The sequence below is a fragment of the Python bivittatus genome, unplaced genomic scaffold (genome assembly GCF_059951505.1).
Source record: "Python bivittatus isolate LINGU-HERP-01145 unplaced genomic scaffold, Pbiv_v1 ctg000080_np1212, whole genome shotgun sequence".
NCBI lineage: Eukaryota > Metazoa > Chordata > Lepidosauria > Squamata > Pythonidae > Python > Python bivittatus.
In genome coordinates, this window is record NW_028277035.1 from 36,765,997 (window position 1) to 36,782,907 (window position 16,911).

At 37.7% G+C, this 16,911-nt stretch overlaps 1 long non-coding RNA gene across 1 annotated transcript; it reads left to right on the forward strand.

Moving 5' to 3' along the window:
- The first annotated feature begins 4,246 nt into the window (after window positions 1-4,246).
- Window positions 4,247-13,688, forward strand: LOC112542526 (uncharacterized). The gene is made up of 6 exons (XR_003086252.2): window positions 4,247-4,333; window positions 5,756-5,794; window positions 6,373-6,449; window positions 6,963-7,086; window positions 12,847-12,974; window positions 13,225-13,688. It is a non-coding gene; the product is annotated as an uncharacterized LOC112542526 (long non-coding RNA).
- The last annotated feature ends 3,223 nt before the right edge of the window (window positions 13,689-16,911 follow it).

Here is a 16,911-nt window from a genome sequence, read left to right on the forward strand (position 1 = left end):
TTATGGAAATGTAGAAAAGGAAATACGGGTTGATGTAGAGTAACTAGGCATGGCAAATGCAAACCAACACCACAGAAAATATCATCAGAATTACTTAAAACCCAAGCATATGCTAGATATGGTAAACCTCTGGTATAATGTGGACCGTAAATTAGAAATAATCTGAGATATTCGTCTGAGGAAATGAGTTATATATGCTTTTTCTACATTACTCTACTTTTCAAATACTTAAAATATTCATCTATGGCTACTTTGATATTTAACTTCTCTATTTTTTCTTTCATTGCAGTAGATGTTGGCCATTTAATGTGGGAGAAACTATTTTGGTATTTGGACTGTATAATCTGCAATATGCTAAAGGGAATGGTATTAATTTGAACCTATAGACCAGCATTTCTCAACCTTGGCAGCTTTAAGTTGTGGGGACGTCAACTTCCAGAATTCCCCAGCCAGCGTGGGAGTTGACGTCCACACATCTTAAAGCTGCCAAGGTTGAGAAACGCTGCTATAGAGGATTCGATGTATTCGTCTGCGATCAGCAATTGATATAAATTGCCTCTTATGTGAATTTGTCTTATGTCGTTAGACTGATCAAAGTCTTTGAAAGAAAAAAAAATCTGTTATTTAAAATCTCCCAGAAATGAATGATTTAAGCCGAGGATCTTATCTATGCAAAATGAAATACTGGACCAGTCTGCTTTTCTGTGAACCCTATAAAATAGGACAGATTTTACCTCCTGTCTCAAATCTTCCAGGGTGACGTGGAAAGGTGCGTAGGATTCACAGATCTAAACAATTTGTAATGCACAACAGACTGGAAGCATTTTTATTTTTATTTTTTTTGCTTGTTTGCTTAGAATGCTTGCCAAGCAAGAGTTGCTATTCATCTATTATGTCTTACTTTCCTCAAGTGAAAATATGTATATACTGCCACCAATGCAGTATAAGTTTTTATTTTGATGTAAGCAAAGGAGTGATAGGCGTACTTTTTTTCTTCTTAGTGTGAGTTGTACTGTTTACACTAATCTTGCAAGGAGTCATAGAGTGGAAGGGGGAGTGCTTTTTTTCTTTTTTTTGCTGTTACAGAACAGCCTGTCATAACCTGGAGCCCTCCTGCTATGATGGAATTTCACTCCCACAATCCTTCAGCCATTGGGCATGCTGGCTGGGATTCTGGGATCTGAAGTCCTATACATCAGGGGAAGGTTGATGTTGAAGAAGTTAGTGAATAAGAAATGGGTCATTTAGACCAGATTTTCTCAACTGGGATTCCATGGAACCCTAGGGGTGCAGGAGAGGTCACTAATGGTTGCGTGAAAGATTGTGATTGGAAAAAAAAAAACATTATTTTTTGAACTTCACATGCTGCACAATGCTAGTGCTCACAGTGTGGGAATTTTTATGCACTGTGACTCAGCTGCCGGCCTGCTGCTTTACTGTTGTTGTAAATGCTGCAAAATGTGGATTGTTTAGGTTAGAAGTGAATTGTATTGTGAAGTTCTCATATTGTTTGTGATTTTTATGCAGGGCTTCACTGAGACCTGAAAATTATTTCAAGAGTTCCTGCAGTGGTATGTGGGAAAGACCTTGGGAGATGGGGGAAAGTGATGCTGCCCAGGGAATGGTCACATAAGAGACAGCATGTATAGTAGGAGGAGCAAGAGGCTCAGAAGGGACTCTCTAAGTTCTCGGGCTGTAAAGATGAAGGCGGGAGAATTGTACTTTCAGACGTGCAAGATTCTGTTAATGTAACCTAATGTAATGTAATATAATGTAATGTAGCTTTACAATAAAGTAGAATGAGTTTATCTGGTCAGGTTTCCTGTCTGGTCTTCCTGATAAGGCTGTCAGCTCCTCCAGGGTAAAAAGGTTGGAAAGGCTGATGTAGGTGATTGAGTCCAGCCCTCTGCTCAGTGCAGGAATTTAAAATAAAATAATCAATAACAGTTGGCTATCTAGATTTGCTTTTAATATTTCACATGAAGGGGGACCCACCACCTCTCTGGTAATAGTTGAATTGTCAACTTGCTCTCACTGGTTACTTTGATTTTTTGTTTTCTAACATTCAGCTGAATCTTCTGCACTTAAATCTATTATTCCATATTTGACACTCTTGACAAGAGAAAACAGTTCTTGGCCTTTTTATATGTGACATCCTTCCAGGTATTTGAAGAATGCTTCATACCTCCCCAAGACTTCTCTTCTCAAGATTAAACAGAGGACTATCTCTTTTTGCAGGACATGGTTTCTAATTCTCCTGATCATTCTCATCATGCTTTTCTAAATCTATTCCAGTTTCTGTAAATCCTTCTTAAAGTATGGTGCCCTGAACTAGACACAGTACTTGAGGTCAAGTCTGACCAGTGCAAAATAAAGTAGAATGGTACTTCCTATGATCTGGACATTCTGTTGAAGAAGCCTAAACTTGAATGTGAACTTCTTTTCCTCTTAAGATTTCTTGCCATGGAATGCTATATATCATTGCTCTTAGTTTATTAACATTTACTTTTATGAATTCAAAGATACACATTCAATTACTCTCTGCCTTACTTTCTCTTAAAATCAGGAACTCAGCACTCCATAGCTACCTTCCCCCAATATGTCTCCTACTTCTATTTCCTTGACTAATTTTCAGTATCAGCTGGGAACATGTTGAGGATGCTACCAGGGCCCAGCCAGGCATGTCATCTTCCTCAGAGGAAGATAGTACTAATGAACCCGGCAATTCATGTCAAGGAATCATGCCTCAATATAAACAGTGAAAGACAAGATGTAGGCCCCATTATTCCAAACCTTGATACAGAGAACCTTAGAACTGGAGGCAACCCCCCAAACCATCAGAACACAGGCAGCTATAGGTGGAAAGCCAGAAGATAATCAAAAAGCCAGCAGCAGATGGAGTACCAAAAATTAGATGGTTGGGGAAGGTGCCTGATGAGAACTGAAGCACTGTAGGATAGAAAACTAGCAAAACTAGGCTGACTAGCTTTAGCTACATTGAGTGGGAAGTACAGAAGACTTAACTGTTTCAGGCTGCCTCAGAAGGCAGTTTCTTTGCTGAAACAACTTTGGCAAAGTCTTACTTCAAACTTGTGTATCTCGTGCATAGCATCTGACTTGCGCTTTCTGAAGCATTTGTCAGATCTTACGTAAGCTTTTTATGTACACAGTTTACTACTATCTTGAAAGGGAGGGCTAGCTCTGTTCCACAGAGAAGGAGTTCTGTTCAACTTCAGTTGGGAAGGCAAGTTAGGTTCTGCCAGCTAACTTTGTGTGTTGGTGATTCGGTTACCATTGGTGCATAACCAGTTTTCCATTGCTTTTGCCAATATGGAGTTTCATGTGGCTATACTTCTTTACTGTGCTGATTACCTGGACTGGGGGGCAGCACCATTCTGCCTATCCCCTTCTGGTTTGATGGTCATGCACTGGCTACTTCTGGTTGCTGCTGCCCACAAGGGCAGAACTGGATCTGCGGCCAGCACTGCATTCCATAGAAGCACTAGTTGAAGACAGAACGTGCCGATTATCTATAGCTCCCTTCTGCTTCATCCCATGGCCATCTCTGAGTCCAAAATAAACTGGCCAACAGCTTACAGTAGTGTTTCTTAACCTTGGCAACTTTAAGATAGGTGGACTTCTACTCCGAGAACTCCCAGAATTCTGGGAGTTGAAGTCCACCTATCTTAAAGTTGCTAAGGTTGAGAAACACTGGCTTACAGGTATGCAGAATCGTTTCATTAATGTATACTTATTATTGTATATTTAATTTATATGAAGTCTGGCAACTTAGTAGGAATCACAGATGTCATACCAACCAACTGCCTGGACTCACCTGACCATGCCTATCTCATGTTAAGGGAAGTTACTGATGGTTGTTTCTCCATCAGCAAGCAACATCTGGTGATAAGGGAAATGAAGCCAGGGGACTCCACCAATCACTTTCCTTAACTTGTCCTGCATTAAAACAAGGGCAGCACCAGTTGCTGGCCTTGTTATTATGGCAAAGTAGGGTTTGCCAATCAGGGCAACAAAATTTCTACTGGCTCAAGGACAGACTTTAATGAGCTAGTCTGGTCTGACTGGCCCCTTGCAATTTTGACAAAAGGCTGAGAACTGATGTATGGCTTTATAATCAGGGATTACAGTAAGCCCAGTTGATTTGTAGCTGTTCTGTTTATTCCCTGCTGGAGCCTCACTGAGTTATGAAATATAAAATTGGTTCTCTTGTGCTTTCCTCCACCCTAGGGAGGAGAAAGTTATCATGAAGACAAGGCAGGAATTTTCTGGCAGTACCATGCTTAACACAGTTGCTCTCCCAACAGATGTCAGGGTAAGTAAAGTCCCCTCATCACTACTACTAGGCTGGAAACTACTTTCTTTTTCTTTGGTAGCACCCCTATTTAAATCTAGTAATTTGAATTTTCAGTATGGTGTGCATTTCTATTTAAAAACTTAATGTTGTCTTACAGTTGCCAATGGAGCTTATTCCCAATATGAACATGGTCTGCATATAAGCATACTAGGAGTTTTTCCAGAAACCAGGCTATCAGTCTCCAAGATGTCTCATGCAGACCGTACTGCCTTATAAAACAGCTTTAGCTATTGAACAGGCACCAGATGAACTTCCTCAAATCTGGCTGATCCTGATTAAGCTGCAAGCAGTAGAAGGATAATTTCCCAGTGCAGTTGGCTGGATGGACACCATGGAATAAAACCCTAAAAACACTTCAAAGCCAGATCCCTCTTCGACCCAGAGCACAATTCTTGTTCATGGCCAAACGCTGAAGTTAGATGAAAGTTCCATTGCTTTGTAGTTAGCAAAATGCCCCTTATTAATTTACTTATTTAACCACATATTTAATCAAGACTGTCTTTAAAAACAAAACAAAATAGTGATAGAGGAATAAAACAAATCCAAGTTTTCAGTGAATATTATACCACCACCCTGCACATTTCTGAATATTTGTATTTTGCCATATAACAACTATGATGGCTAGTTAGTTACATATATTGGTGGTACATATTTCCCAGCTAGTCTGATATACAATACAGGCTACATAGCACCATTCCAAGAACTATTTAAAAAAAAAAAACTTTCTGTGTCAAACACAGTTCTATAGTACTTCAGTGCTATCTATCTCAGGATTCAACAGGGCATTATTAGCAGCAGAATTATTGAAAGCAGAACTCTTGTCCTTTACAATAAAAGCTCTGTGCAAAGCAAAATGTTGTGCAAGTTGTTTGCAAAGTCTGTTGGATCCCTTCCCATTCCCCTACACAGCCTTTAACTTGTCATCCCACCTAACATGAAGGTATATAAAGGGATTTTAATAAGCCCCATTTTACTTTCCTTAACAACAAGACATCTGACCTAATAGGACAAGGGTCTGAGACTTAAAATGCAGAGGGCATTGGTCTTTTAGCCTTAGATCTTTAGGAGCTTCTGTTCCCTGTAACTGATGAGTCGTTTGTTTTTCTTCATTGGGCCTTTGATTAAAAAATCGAAGCAAGTCAGAAACACAAATAAAAAATCACTGAAATTCTTTTGAAAACAGTGTGACCTAACCAAAGAATTCAGAGCTACATGGATGTAATATTTGCTCTGGCTCAGACGTTATAGGCCATTCCAGACATTTTTGAGCCCTATTTTTTTCCTCTTAGAACTCTATTTAGGCCACATCTTATTTAGTGTGTTTTTTAAAAAGTTGGAATGTCTAATACTAATTCTCTCCATTATTCTTTCTTTACAAAGAATTGGTAATATCCACTCTTCCCACCTGGTGAGCTCCAGGTATGCTGAACTCCCAGTGAGCTATGTACTGGAATCTGTGTCAGTATGCTACATGTACTCCTGAGTTGGTGGATGTGAGCAACAGTTGGTTGGTTGGCTTGCAAGGTGGGGGAATCCTGTTAGGTGACACAAATGGATGTGTGGGAACAAGATGAATCAGTACAGAAAAAGTGATTAGGCCATTCAGAGACCCAGGAATGAGTAAGAATGATGACTGTTTGGCAAATATCTGTTTAGAAAAAGGTCTCTTTATACATGGCAAAGGAATGAACAAAAAACTGAAAACATGAGGACTAGTGAAATATACAAGAGTGACAAGAGGTTTAAAATATGAGATAGGCCATTAATTAGGAGAGTCAAACCTGGATCTTGAGAAAAAATGGACATGGAAGAAAAGGCAAAAAGTGAAAGGAGTTATAATAAAAATAGAATGATTGTTGGAAGAAAAAGAATGAGTCCTTTTTGAGAAAGTATGTGAAGATAGATATATTTCCCAAGAGAAAAATAGAAAGTGGTCATAAGAAAAGAGGACATGAAAGCTGCTTGGAATTAAATGGAAACAATTACCTATGTTGCAGATTGTCGTAGAAGTGTGTGGAATTACACTAACGAAAATTGAAAAAAAAAAGATACTTGATGGAATGGTTCATACCCAGTGAGTATGTGGATGAGGAAAAAGATACATATAAAAGAATGCTGCAAAACTGAGTATGAGAGAAAAAAATGTTGGAAAATGTATATTTAGATTAAGGGTTTACAAATCAAAAAAGAAGTCTTTAAATTAAGAGCCTTTGCAGATGATTTAGTTTTGATTTTACAGGAAACTCAGCATGGAATTGAATATTTAATGAAGAAATTGAAAGATTTTGGTGCACTTGCTGGATTTAAGATAAATAGACAAAAAACAAAGATGTTGGTTAAGAATATGACTATGAAAGATCAAGAAATATTGATGAAGAAATCTGGTTTTAAAATTGAAAAAAAGGTTAAGTATCTGGGAGTTACATTGACCAATATGAATTGTATGTTATATCAAAATAATTATGTTAAAGTCTGGAATGATATTAAAAAGGATCTATTAAGATGGGGTAAACTGCAACTGTCATTGTTAGGTAGAATCTCAGTAATTAAAATGAATGTTTTACCTAGAATGTTTTTTCTCTTTCAGACAATGCTGATATTGACAAATGATGTACCATTTAAAAAATGGCAGAAAGATATTTCTAAATTTGTGTGGCAAAGTAAAAAACCAAGAATAAAATATGAACTTTTACAGGATGCCAAAGAAAGAGGTGGGTTAGGTCTTCCAGATTTAAAGTTATATTTTGGTGCTTGTTGTCTGGTATGGATGAAAGAATAGATGACTTTACAAAATAAGAGGTTATTGGAATTAGAAGAACAAGAGTTAAAATTTGGATGGCATGGATACTTACGGTATGACAAAGTGAAAGCTAACATTGATTTTAAGAATCACTTTATCAGACGTTCTATACTGAGAATCTGGAATAGATAAGAGGTAAAATTATCTCCAAAAATTCCTCTATGGTTGTGACCTCAAGAAGCTTTTTATAGAAGAGAAATTATGGTTAAGCAACCATGGTTGACGTATGCAATTCTGTTATCGTTTTCTGAAGGAGCACCTAACCTGAAGAAGAGAGAAGAATTAGAATTGGAATGTTTTGTTTACCAATGGTTTTCATACACACAGTTGCTGGAAAGAGTTAAACTAATTAAGAAAAGCGATGACTTTACCACTGAGAAAACTGAGTTTGAATATGCTTTGTGTACTAATGATGAACACCTTATTGCTAAAATGTATAAACTTTTGTTAAAGATGAATTTGGAAGATGAATATTGTATGGTTAAATGGGCAAAAAAAACTTTGGATATAAGATAATGTTGGATCAGTGGGGAAATATGTGGAATAAAGGGTTAAAGTTTACTCTTAATTATATGTTAAAAGAAAATTTCTATGAAATGATGTACCATTGGTATTTGATACCAGATAAATTGTCAAAGATGTATAAAGGAATCTCAAATGTCTGCTGGAAATGTAATCAATGTCAAGGTACATTCTATCACTTACGGTAACTTGTGAAAAGACTAAGAAGTATTGGAATATGATATGTACTTTGACTCAAAAGATTTTGAAAATAGATTTGCAGAGACTTTTCTTTTAGGTATGATGGATAAACAAATGGAAAGACAACACGGAAATTTATTTCTTTATATGATAACTGTGGCAAGACTCCTATATGCACAAAAATGGAAGGGTATACAAATATCTACTGCTGAAGAATGGATATTGAAACTAATGGAATTGGCTGAGATAGCAAAACTCTGCTTTGCTCAAAGACAGGGCACTGTTTAACTTTATCTCTAATTGGAAACCACTCTTAGACTTTTTGCTTGATACTCAAAAAAATGCAACTTTGATTTTGGGATTTGCTGATTGATGAAATATCTTGTACAAATCATATGCATTATCCAAACAGATTAACTTTTAGGAATCTTTCTGAATATTACATTAAAAACTATTTTTTACTATGTAAATTTTTAGATATTAGAGTAAGAGGTGAATATATTCTCTATCTATACCTGTACCAAGGAAAGTCAGAAGCTACTCTTTTTTTCTTATGCTCCCTCTTCTTCCCTCCCCTCTTTTTTCTTTTCCCCTTTCTTTCCCTTCCTTTTTTCTTGATTTTTCTGTATTTTAACTTTTTTTGGAAAACATAATAAAATTTATATTAAAAAAAAGAAAAATGTATATTTAGAAAAAAAGTCAGCTGAAAGAATGTGATCAAAGAGAGCAAGGAACAGTTAAAGGATGCAGAGAAAATGAAGGATTTTGATAGACATAGGAAATGTATTGGGAGTGAGTAAAGAAGGCTAAACAAGGAGTCTCCAGCAGAGTGAATGAATTAAAAAATAAAAGTGATGACATTATTTGGGATGAAGCAGACATGAGGGAATGCTGGAAGGAGAATTTGAGATGTCTGCAATGGAAAAGATAGTGATACATTTATAAATATAAATGTCCAAGAAAAAATGATGAAAAGGAAGTCATAAATGATGTAAAATCGTTGAAAAATAGAATGGCTGCAAGTGTAACTGGAAAAACATGGATGTGGTTTACTTATAGGGTGACTGTGCAATTGTTTAATGTGTGTGTTTATAGAAGAATGCCATTATTTTGTCCCCTACAGAAAGAGAAGGACAATGATGGTGAATGCAAAAACTGCATTCTGGTTTTAGATAATTATTGCCTGGTCTCCAGCGTTCCTTTTTTTAGGGAATGTTGCTGAGATAGGAGAAGGGGAATACATTAGAAGAAGGAGATCATCTTTTTTTTTTTAATGTACATTCCTAACATATACAATTAACAAAACAATATTTAAACGTAAAAAAAAAAGAACAATAGAAAACCAAAAGAAAAGAAAATTAGAAAAAAAATCTAACCCCAAACAAACTAAGAAAAAGAAAAAAGGGGGGGAGGAGGATCTATTTTATATATTATACTTATCAACTGACATTGGTTTACTAATAAATACACTAGTACAATGTAACCAACACGAAATATTATTGTAAAATATCACAAAATCTCTGCCATAGTAACACATATTGCTGTGTCCTTTGATTAGTAGAAAATATTGCCTTTTTCAAAACAGATTGATCACACATTTACAACAACCGTTCCTTAACCTTTGGAATAATAACAGTTTTCCAATTTCTCAGTATAATTATTTTAGCCATCCCCCATGCTCAATACTCATCTGGCAGGGGAGAAGCCATGAAAAGGATATGGATTATCTTGATCCTTTTCAGCTGGGATTCAGATCTGGGTACGGGATGGAGACAGTATCGATTGCTCTGGTGGATGACTAATGTCAGGCCAAGGATGGGGACATTGCACCTATTTATATCTCTCAGTGGCCTTCAGTACTATTGACCATAGTATTGTTCTAGACCCCCAACAGGGGCTGGGGATTGGAGGCACTTTTTACAGTGGTTCCACACATCTCTTAGTGAGAAGTTCCAGTCAACGCTTTTAGGATTAGAGAGATCAGCTCAGTGGCCTCTCTATCATGGGGTGCCACAAGGTTCAGTCCTCTCCCCCTACATTTTAATATCTACATAAAGCCACTGGCCATCTGACAGTTTGGGATATGGTATCATCAATATGCTGAGGATACTCAACTAGACACTGCTACCCCAGGCTTTACCTAAGATGCTGTTGATGTTATCCTGGAGCCTGGAGGCTGCCAGGGTCTGGATGGACAGAGTAAGCTGAAGCTGAATCCAAGCAAGACAAGTACTATTTGACTAGTGAGGCTCTCTGTAGGCCCTAGAGTTGTTTCCTGGCAGGAAAGCATTATCCATGAAGAAGCAGGACTGGAACTTGAGGATCCTTTTGCACTCGTGGCTTCTGGTAGAACAGCAGGTAGAGGATGTGGCCGGGGGGGGGGATCTTGGTGCAGCAGTTGCAGTCTTACCTGATGCAAAAGGACCTAGTATAATAACTTATACCCCCACTTCAGTTTAATCATTGGAACACACTCTACGTGGGACTGCCTTTAAAGACTACTTTAAAGCTAAAACTAGTTCAGAATACAGCAGCTCATATGCTACCTTCCATCTGTTGTTGGAAGCATCACCTGGGTTCAGGCCCTTTATTGCCTTTAGTCAGCTTCCAGGTACAATTTAAAATGCTGGCTTTGACCTATAAAACTCTTTATGGCTTAGGAACCAGGTACCTCCAGGACCAGTTAGTCCAGTTAGAATCTGTCAGCCCCAAGATGTAGGTCAGACCAAGAAATCAACTCCACATTAAGACTAAAACTACTTTTATGAAGACTGGGTCTTGTAACAGAATCTTGCAAGTCTGATTATGCTTTACCTCCTTCCCTTCTTACACTCCTGTGAATTAGGGGGATGTCTGTCTGAAACATTTACACATACCTTCTTCATTGTTTGGACTGAAGCAATATTTCCTCCTTGTTGCTTTGGTAACTGATCTCCTTTCTCTCCATTAAGGCCATCCCCTGTACTCTCTGGAGAATCAGCCTGACTGATAAGGTTATTTTGGGAGAAGCACGTGATAGTTTCCCACTTTTGAGAAATAAAGGGGGATTAAGCCAGAAGGTGCTGCTACTGTGAAATAGTCTTCCAGTGGAAATTAGATTTCTTTTCCATCTTTTTTTTTTTAATCCATTCAATTGTGTCCGATTAAGCCAGAAGGTGCTGCTTCTGTGAAATAGTCTTCCAGTGGAAATTAGATTTCTTTTCCATCTTTTTTTTTTTTTAATCCATTCAATTGTGTCCGATTCTCAGAGACTGCCTGGACAAGTCCTTGCAATTTTCTTGGCAAGGATTTTCAGAAGCGGGTTGCCATTGCCTGCTTCCTAGGGCTGAGAGAAAGTGACTGGCCAAGGTCACCCAGCTGGCTTCGTGCCTAGGCAGGACTAGAACTCACGGTCTCCCGGTTTCTAGCCTGATGCTTTAACCATGACACCAAACTGGCATTCCCATCATCTTTAAGAAAATATTAAAAGCTAAACTCTTTCATACAGCATTTGTAATCTAGGATTACCCTTCAATGTATATGTTGATTCAACGTGATGGTACATGTTTTGTTCTCTTGCATTTGATTGTTTTATGGTTTAATAATTAGATGTTTTTATTTTGTTTACCATGGATGTTTTAGTCATTTTTACATGCCTTGTAAACTGCCAAGAGTTGTACTTGACTGCAGACGGATATAAATGTAATGCATAAATAGGGTTTCTTTCAGAATTAGTACTGCAACATAACTTTGCAAAATAGATTCTTTGCATAATATTAAATGGGTTTTTAAAAAATAGATGATAATGCGAAGATGTCTGGTGGAAGTCATGCACAAGTTTTCAAAGAATTAAATAACAGTATTTTTGTAAAGTGTATGATGAAAAGGAAAAAGGGTATTCTAGCTTTAAATTATCAGCACCATTGAGCAAATATTTACATGGCTGTAGCATTCATTTTAAACACGTGCCGACTAAGTATCGATCTATGTAAGCATTTCAGCTCATCACTGAGATGTCACAATGCACATTCCAATCTGTCATTCTCTCTTGTCTATTTTCCCCCCCAAAATTTATTTTATTATGTTTCTTTTGGGGGCTTGGACTTCTATGCACCACCAAGAAAAATCTGTTTTAATCTTGAAGAAGCTAAGCGACAACTTCAGTAGGGGAAAGGGCAGTTTTGTATCTGCGGGATATGGAGAAGGGAAGGGAAGAAGTAACAGATCTTGGGATCAAAATATCAATCTTTTGCCAATAAGCTGCTGTGCTTTCAAACAATATTAGCAAGTGGAAGCTGGGTAGAAGAAATTTAGTGAGAATGGGAACATCTTGCAAAAATGCAGCAATTGGTTGTACAATGGTTTCATTCCTGCACATATGCATTACTGGGTTGAGTTGAATGAATGAATGAATGAATGAATGAATGAATGAATGAATGAATGAGGCCAAGAAAAAGGAACAGGCTGGGTATAAGGAAAGAAACTTATCTCTTGCAAACAAGCACAAATATTTGGGGTAAGGATGACAGTACTAGTATTTCAGAATTCCAGGGTAACTCCTGCCTAGAAAGACTTCTTTACCTTGGTGACAATCAATCAGGGCAGAAGTATTAGGAAATGAAATATGGAGATACACTCCCAGGTGAGAAGGTATCTAGACATTTTGCAATTATATGTTTGTGTGTGTATGTTTTAAAAACTTGTGTTTTCTCCAAGCGCTGGGTTAGGATGTTGGATGAGCCCAACTGGAAAATTGATTTAGGATTTTGGATATGTTGTGGTTTTAGCCTCTGTATATGAGGTTTTACATTGTGTTGTTGTGGGGTTCTTTTATATTTATAGTCTATATTTTGTTTTTAATTTAATGTTAGTAGCCCAGAGTCTCATTTCTGTGAGTTGGGCAGCTATGCAAATTGTTTAAATAGATAAATAACTATTATAGTTCCAAATGAAATAATTGCTCATTAAGATTTGCTTAATTTTGCTGCAGACTGAATGAACTTTGCTGGGAACTGTTCCATGTACTTTCAGAAGCAAACCACGGATGAACTGTCTTTGATGAACCATTAAGAATTAATAAATTTGGACACAGCTGTTTTCAACAGTGCAGTAAAAAAGGTAGTGTTTGTTTTTCCAATAATATTGTTCCCACTTCTTCACTGGCAAATTAAGAGAGACCCCCAAAAAAGTACCATAATGTTTTCTAGTTCCAAAGATACTGTGGTTTTCTTTCCCAATGGAGAACTTGGAAGGGAAGTGTTGTGGTTCTTTAAATATCAATTTGTGGAACCTCAGTAAAAAAAAAAGGCAGGAGATTTAAAGCAACCATAGTAATTTGATTTGTCACAGCTTTCTTTCTTCCCTACAGTGATTACATTCTCACTGAACCAGAACAAGGCAAGAACAATATCAGCAAGTATTCCTGAAATTTTTTAAAGCCGCCGTTGACACCCTTCTTTTGAAATGTCTCCAAGCAGCAGTATTTGTGGCAGGGCCTCCCAACATCTCCTCTCTGACATGCTCTGGCAAAAGACTAGTCTCACCATGACATAATGCCAGGCTGTGACACAAGCTGTCAAACTAGGCCAGAAAGACCACATTCTAGTGCGCCCTGAATTATGGAAGCTCACAGGGTGAGTTTGGGCCAGTCACTCACTCTCACTTCAACCTAGCTCACAAGCTTGTGGTGGTAGGGAACACTGTGTAGGCCACCTTGAACTCCTGAAGCAAAAGTAGGATACAAATCTAACATGATTTTTATCTCATCCATTTGATTTTACTTTTGTGTTGTATATTTTCAATTTTTGCTGGTCAATGACCGAATAAACAATATTTCAGTCTAACAAACAAATACACTTGTATTGGAAAAAGAAATACTGCAATAATGCAGTAAAAAGCATTGCTGAGGCAATACAGAGTTCTTTTCATCCACCCCAGAACCTATTCAACTGGGCTTCTAAACTCACAATGGTGTCTTCTAGGGAAAATGAAGCTGGAAAGGTATTGTCCTGGAAGGACAGTCTTACTATAACAGAGACTAAGCCAGCAATCTCAGATGGAAGAAGCTGCAGGGGCTGATCTTTTGATCCTCACATTCTGTTCCCACTGTGAGGAGAAAAAAGTCAAAGCAACTTTCATCCACCTCCACTTAGTCAAGCCAGAATTTTAAAAAATGTCTGCAATATTGTGTTCTCTCTTCAGAATACAGTACTGAGACTGCCTATGATCTCTTTATCACCTCTTCCAGATGAAAACAGAATCCAGATGCTTGTGCCAGATGAATCCTCCATTGATCACATGGCATCATAATCAGGGGCCGGCAACTGTGGGCAATGTATCCCTGTGCCCATGGCAATGCCATTTCCAGGCAGCAACTGTTGCTTCAGAAGTAATAATCTATTGTTGTTTTGTGCTTGAAGGGATGGTCCATGCTCTGTCTAGGTTGCTGGCCTGCTTGGCCTCCCAGCTTCCTGGACCCCACTGTAGCAGCATACTGGAATGATTAGTTAAAGGAACTCAAGTACAGAATTGCCAGCATTAGTTCTGAAGGTAAAAAAGTTTGCCAAGATGGCAAGAAGAGAGAAACAGGGAAATGTTAAGATTTTAATTCTCTTTTATTTTTATGAAGAGGGGGAAGGGATGCGTGTTTAGGCAAAGACAATGGGGGAAGGCATTGGCCAGCACCCAAACAGTGATTGGTTGACAGTTTTTTGTGATCTGCTGTTGGCCAGAGAGGACGTTGATGATTGGCTGATGGCACTTTGAGCTTTATAGATTTGTAAACATGAAACAAAGAGTCCCGGTGCCCTGAGAGATCCGCAAATAATCAAAACAGCTCAGATAAATCTTGGGAGCATTTTAAATTGGATTCTGAAGAATTGGAGGATGAGGCACTGAAAAAGTCCTCCTTTATTCTTGAGATATAAGTTAGCCTCTTCAAACTGACCAGAACTCCTTATAAAAGTCTGTGTTGAGTTACAGGATTTCATAGTGGCTTCCTGGATATAGATAGTATTTTTCAACAGGAGATAGAAAGATAGGCCAAGTGGGTCAGGAAGCAGAGACCACAAGACCTACTGGAACTCTACTTTATTGCTGTATGATATAATAACAGAATCTTTGAGGCCTGACAGTTTCCTTCTGCCCCCTCTTATACTGAACAGAATCAAGGCTGGGTTATCTTGAATTTCTTTGTTATCCCCTCTTCCTTCCCAGGACTATGTGGATATTTACCTAACTATTCTTGCATTCCTTCTTCAAGGCTAGTGCCATACTCCTGTTCAGGAGCACAAATTGGTTATTGGTACATCTGATCTCTCTGGTCCAGCCCAGTTCCTCCATATCTGCGGGTGGACAGATGACACTGCCTTTGTTACAGGTAGTGAAGGGTCTTGGGTTTGCTCTGGTGTTATGCTTTAGTGCAGCAACTGACCTTTACCTCTCTGTCTAGTTGACTCATAGCACATTTGGCTTCTGAATCATGGTTTGACCACCGTCTCCTTTAAGGTGGTTGCTTCTGAAGTCTGGATACATTTTATTAGTCCGGAAGAGTCAGGATCCAGAGGATAGAAGGTTTGCCTCCACCATGCATGGTAGGAGCAGGGCTTCCCAAATTCTTAAGCTCATTGACCCCTTCGTGAAGTTTCAGATTGTTCATCAATCTCCAAACATTTGTTATATGAAAATAATTTAATACTCTTTTAACTGAATAATTTATTTTATTTTATTGATTTATCATATTGATATAGCTGCCCATCTCACACAAGGTGACTCAATAGCAACAACAACAACAACAATAATGACAACTCAAGGCTGCTCTTGCTAATAGCTGACCATCCACTGTCTCATGGCTAGGCACCTCACCTTCAGAACTAGGGACTAGTGTGCAGTTCTACAGATATCCCAAAAGTTTAATTGACCCCAATTGATCTTCTATCATTTATCACCCACCTATTGATCCCCAGACATTTATTGATCCCTTGGATAGTCCCACTGACCCTTGGGGGTTGATACTGATCACTTTGGGGAACCCTGCTATGGAGTAATTGTACAGCTGACCAACATTTCATAGTCAGGGCTAGTATTTCCCTTCAGACTATCAGAAACCAAATGGCTAGATACAGAAGTGACTCCTTTAATTAAAACCAGCTGGATCTCTAGTTTCTTATCCCCACATACAGTTCTAAGAATTTTTTCTCTCCACTATTGGGTCTTTATATGAAATGTATCATTTTGTCATAAGGAATCATTTTCTTTTCTACTTGTTTCTTAAGGTGATGCTATCTAGTTTTCTTTACTCTTCTCACATGTTCCGAAGCATTCTGCTTTCTTTTATATCTGAGTTGGTCCTCTTAAATTAAAATTATTGCTCCTATTATCATTTAACCCTTTTAAAATCTATTGTTCAAAAGCCCTGAAAGTTCAGACTGATTTTTAACTATTGATAGGGGTTTTTTTCCTGAGCTCAGGGTTTTCTTTTTTAAAGACTATATGCCTCAGGTAAAGAAAAGAATACATCCAAAAGCAAAGAAATATAAAAAAATAATAAATTTTAACTTATTAAATTAAATTAATTAATTAAAAATAAATTGATATTTTAATAAAAATATTTAAACCAGTCTGGATTATATTTGTATTTTTAGCTGCTCTGTATGGGCTCCTGTGTTTGCTTTGGTTTTAGGTTTATTCCAGCACTCTATGAATAAATTTTTCAGAAATAACATATTGCTATTTATTATATTACTGTGGCAGGAATAGATCATACCTACCATATTCCATAGGCCATTTCCTCACCAGTGACTTATAGGGAGTTATATTACCCAGCCATCATTGAAGCAATTCAAACCCTGGTCTCATTAGTTATTTTGACACAGCAATGGTTGGATAACTCTAGAATACTCAAAAGAGCTATAGATCACTAGTGGGAAAATGACCATAGGCAGTACAGATAGATCTCTGTTCCCAAAAGCTTACAACGTAAAGTAGATATTGACAAAACAGAGGAGAGGAAAAGACAAGCGTGGGGAGAAATGGAAGAATGTGGGAAAAAAACACC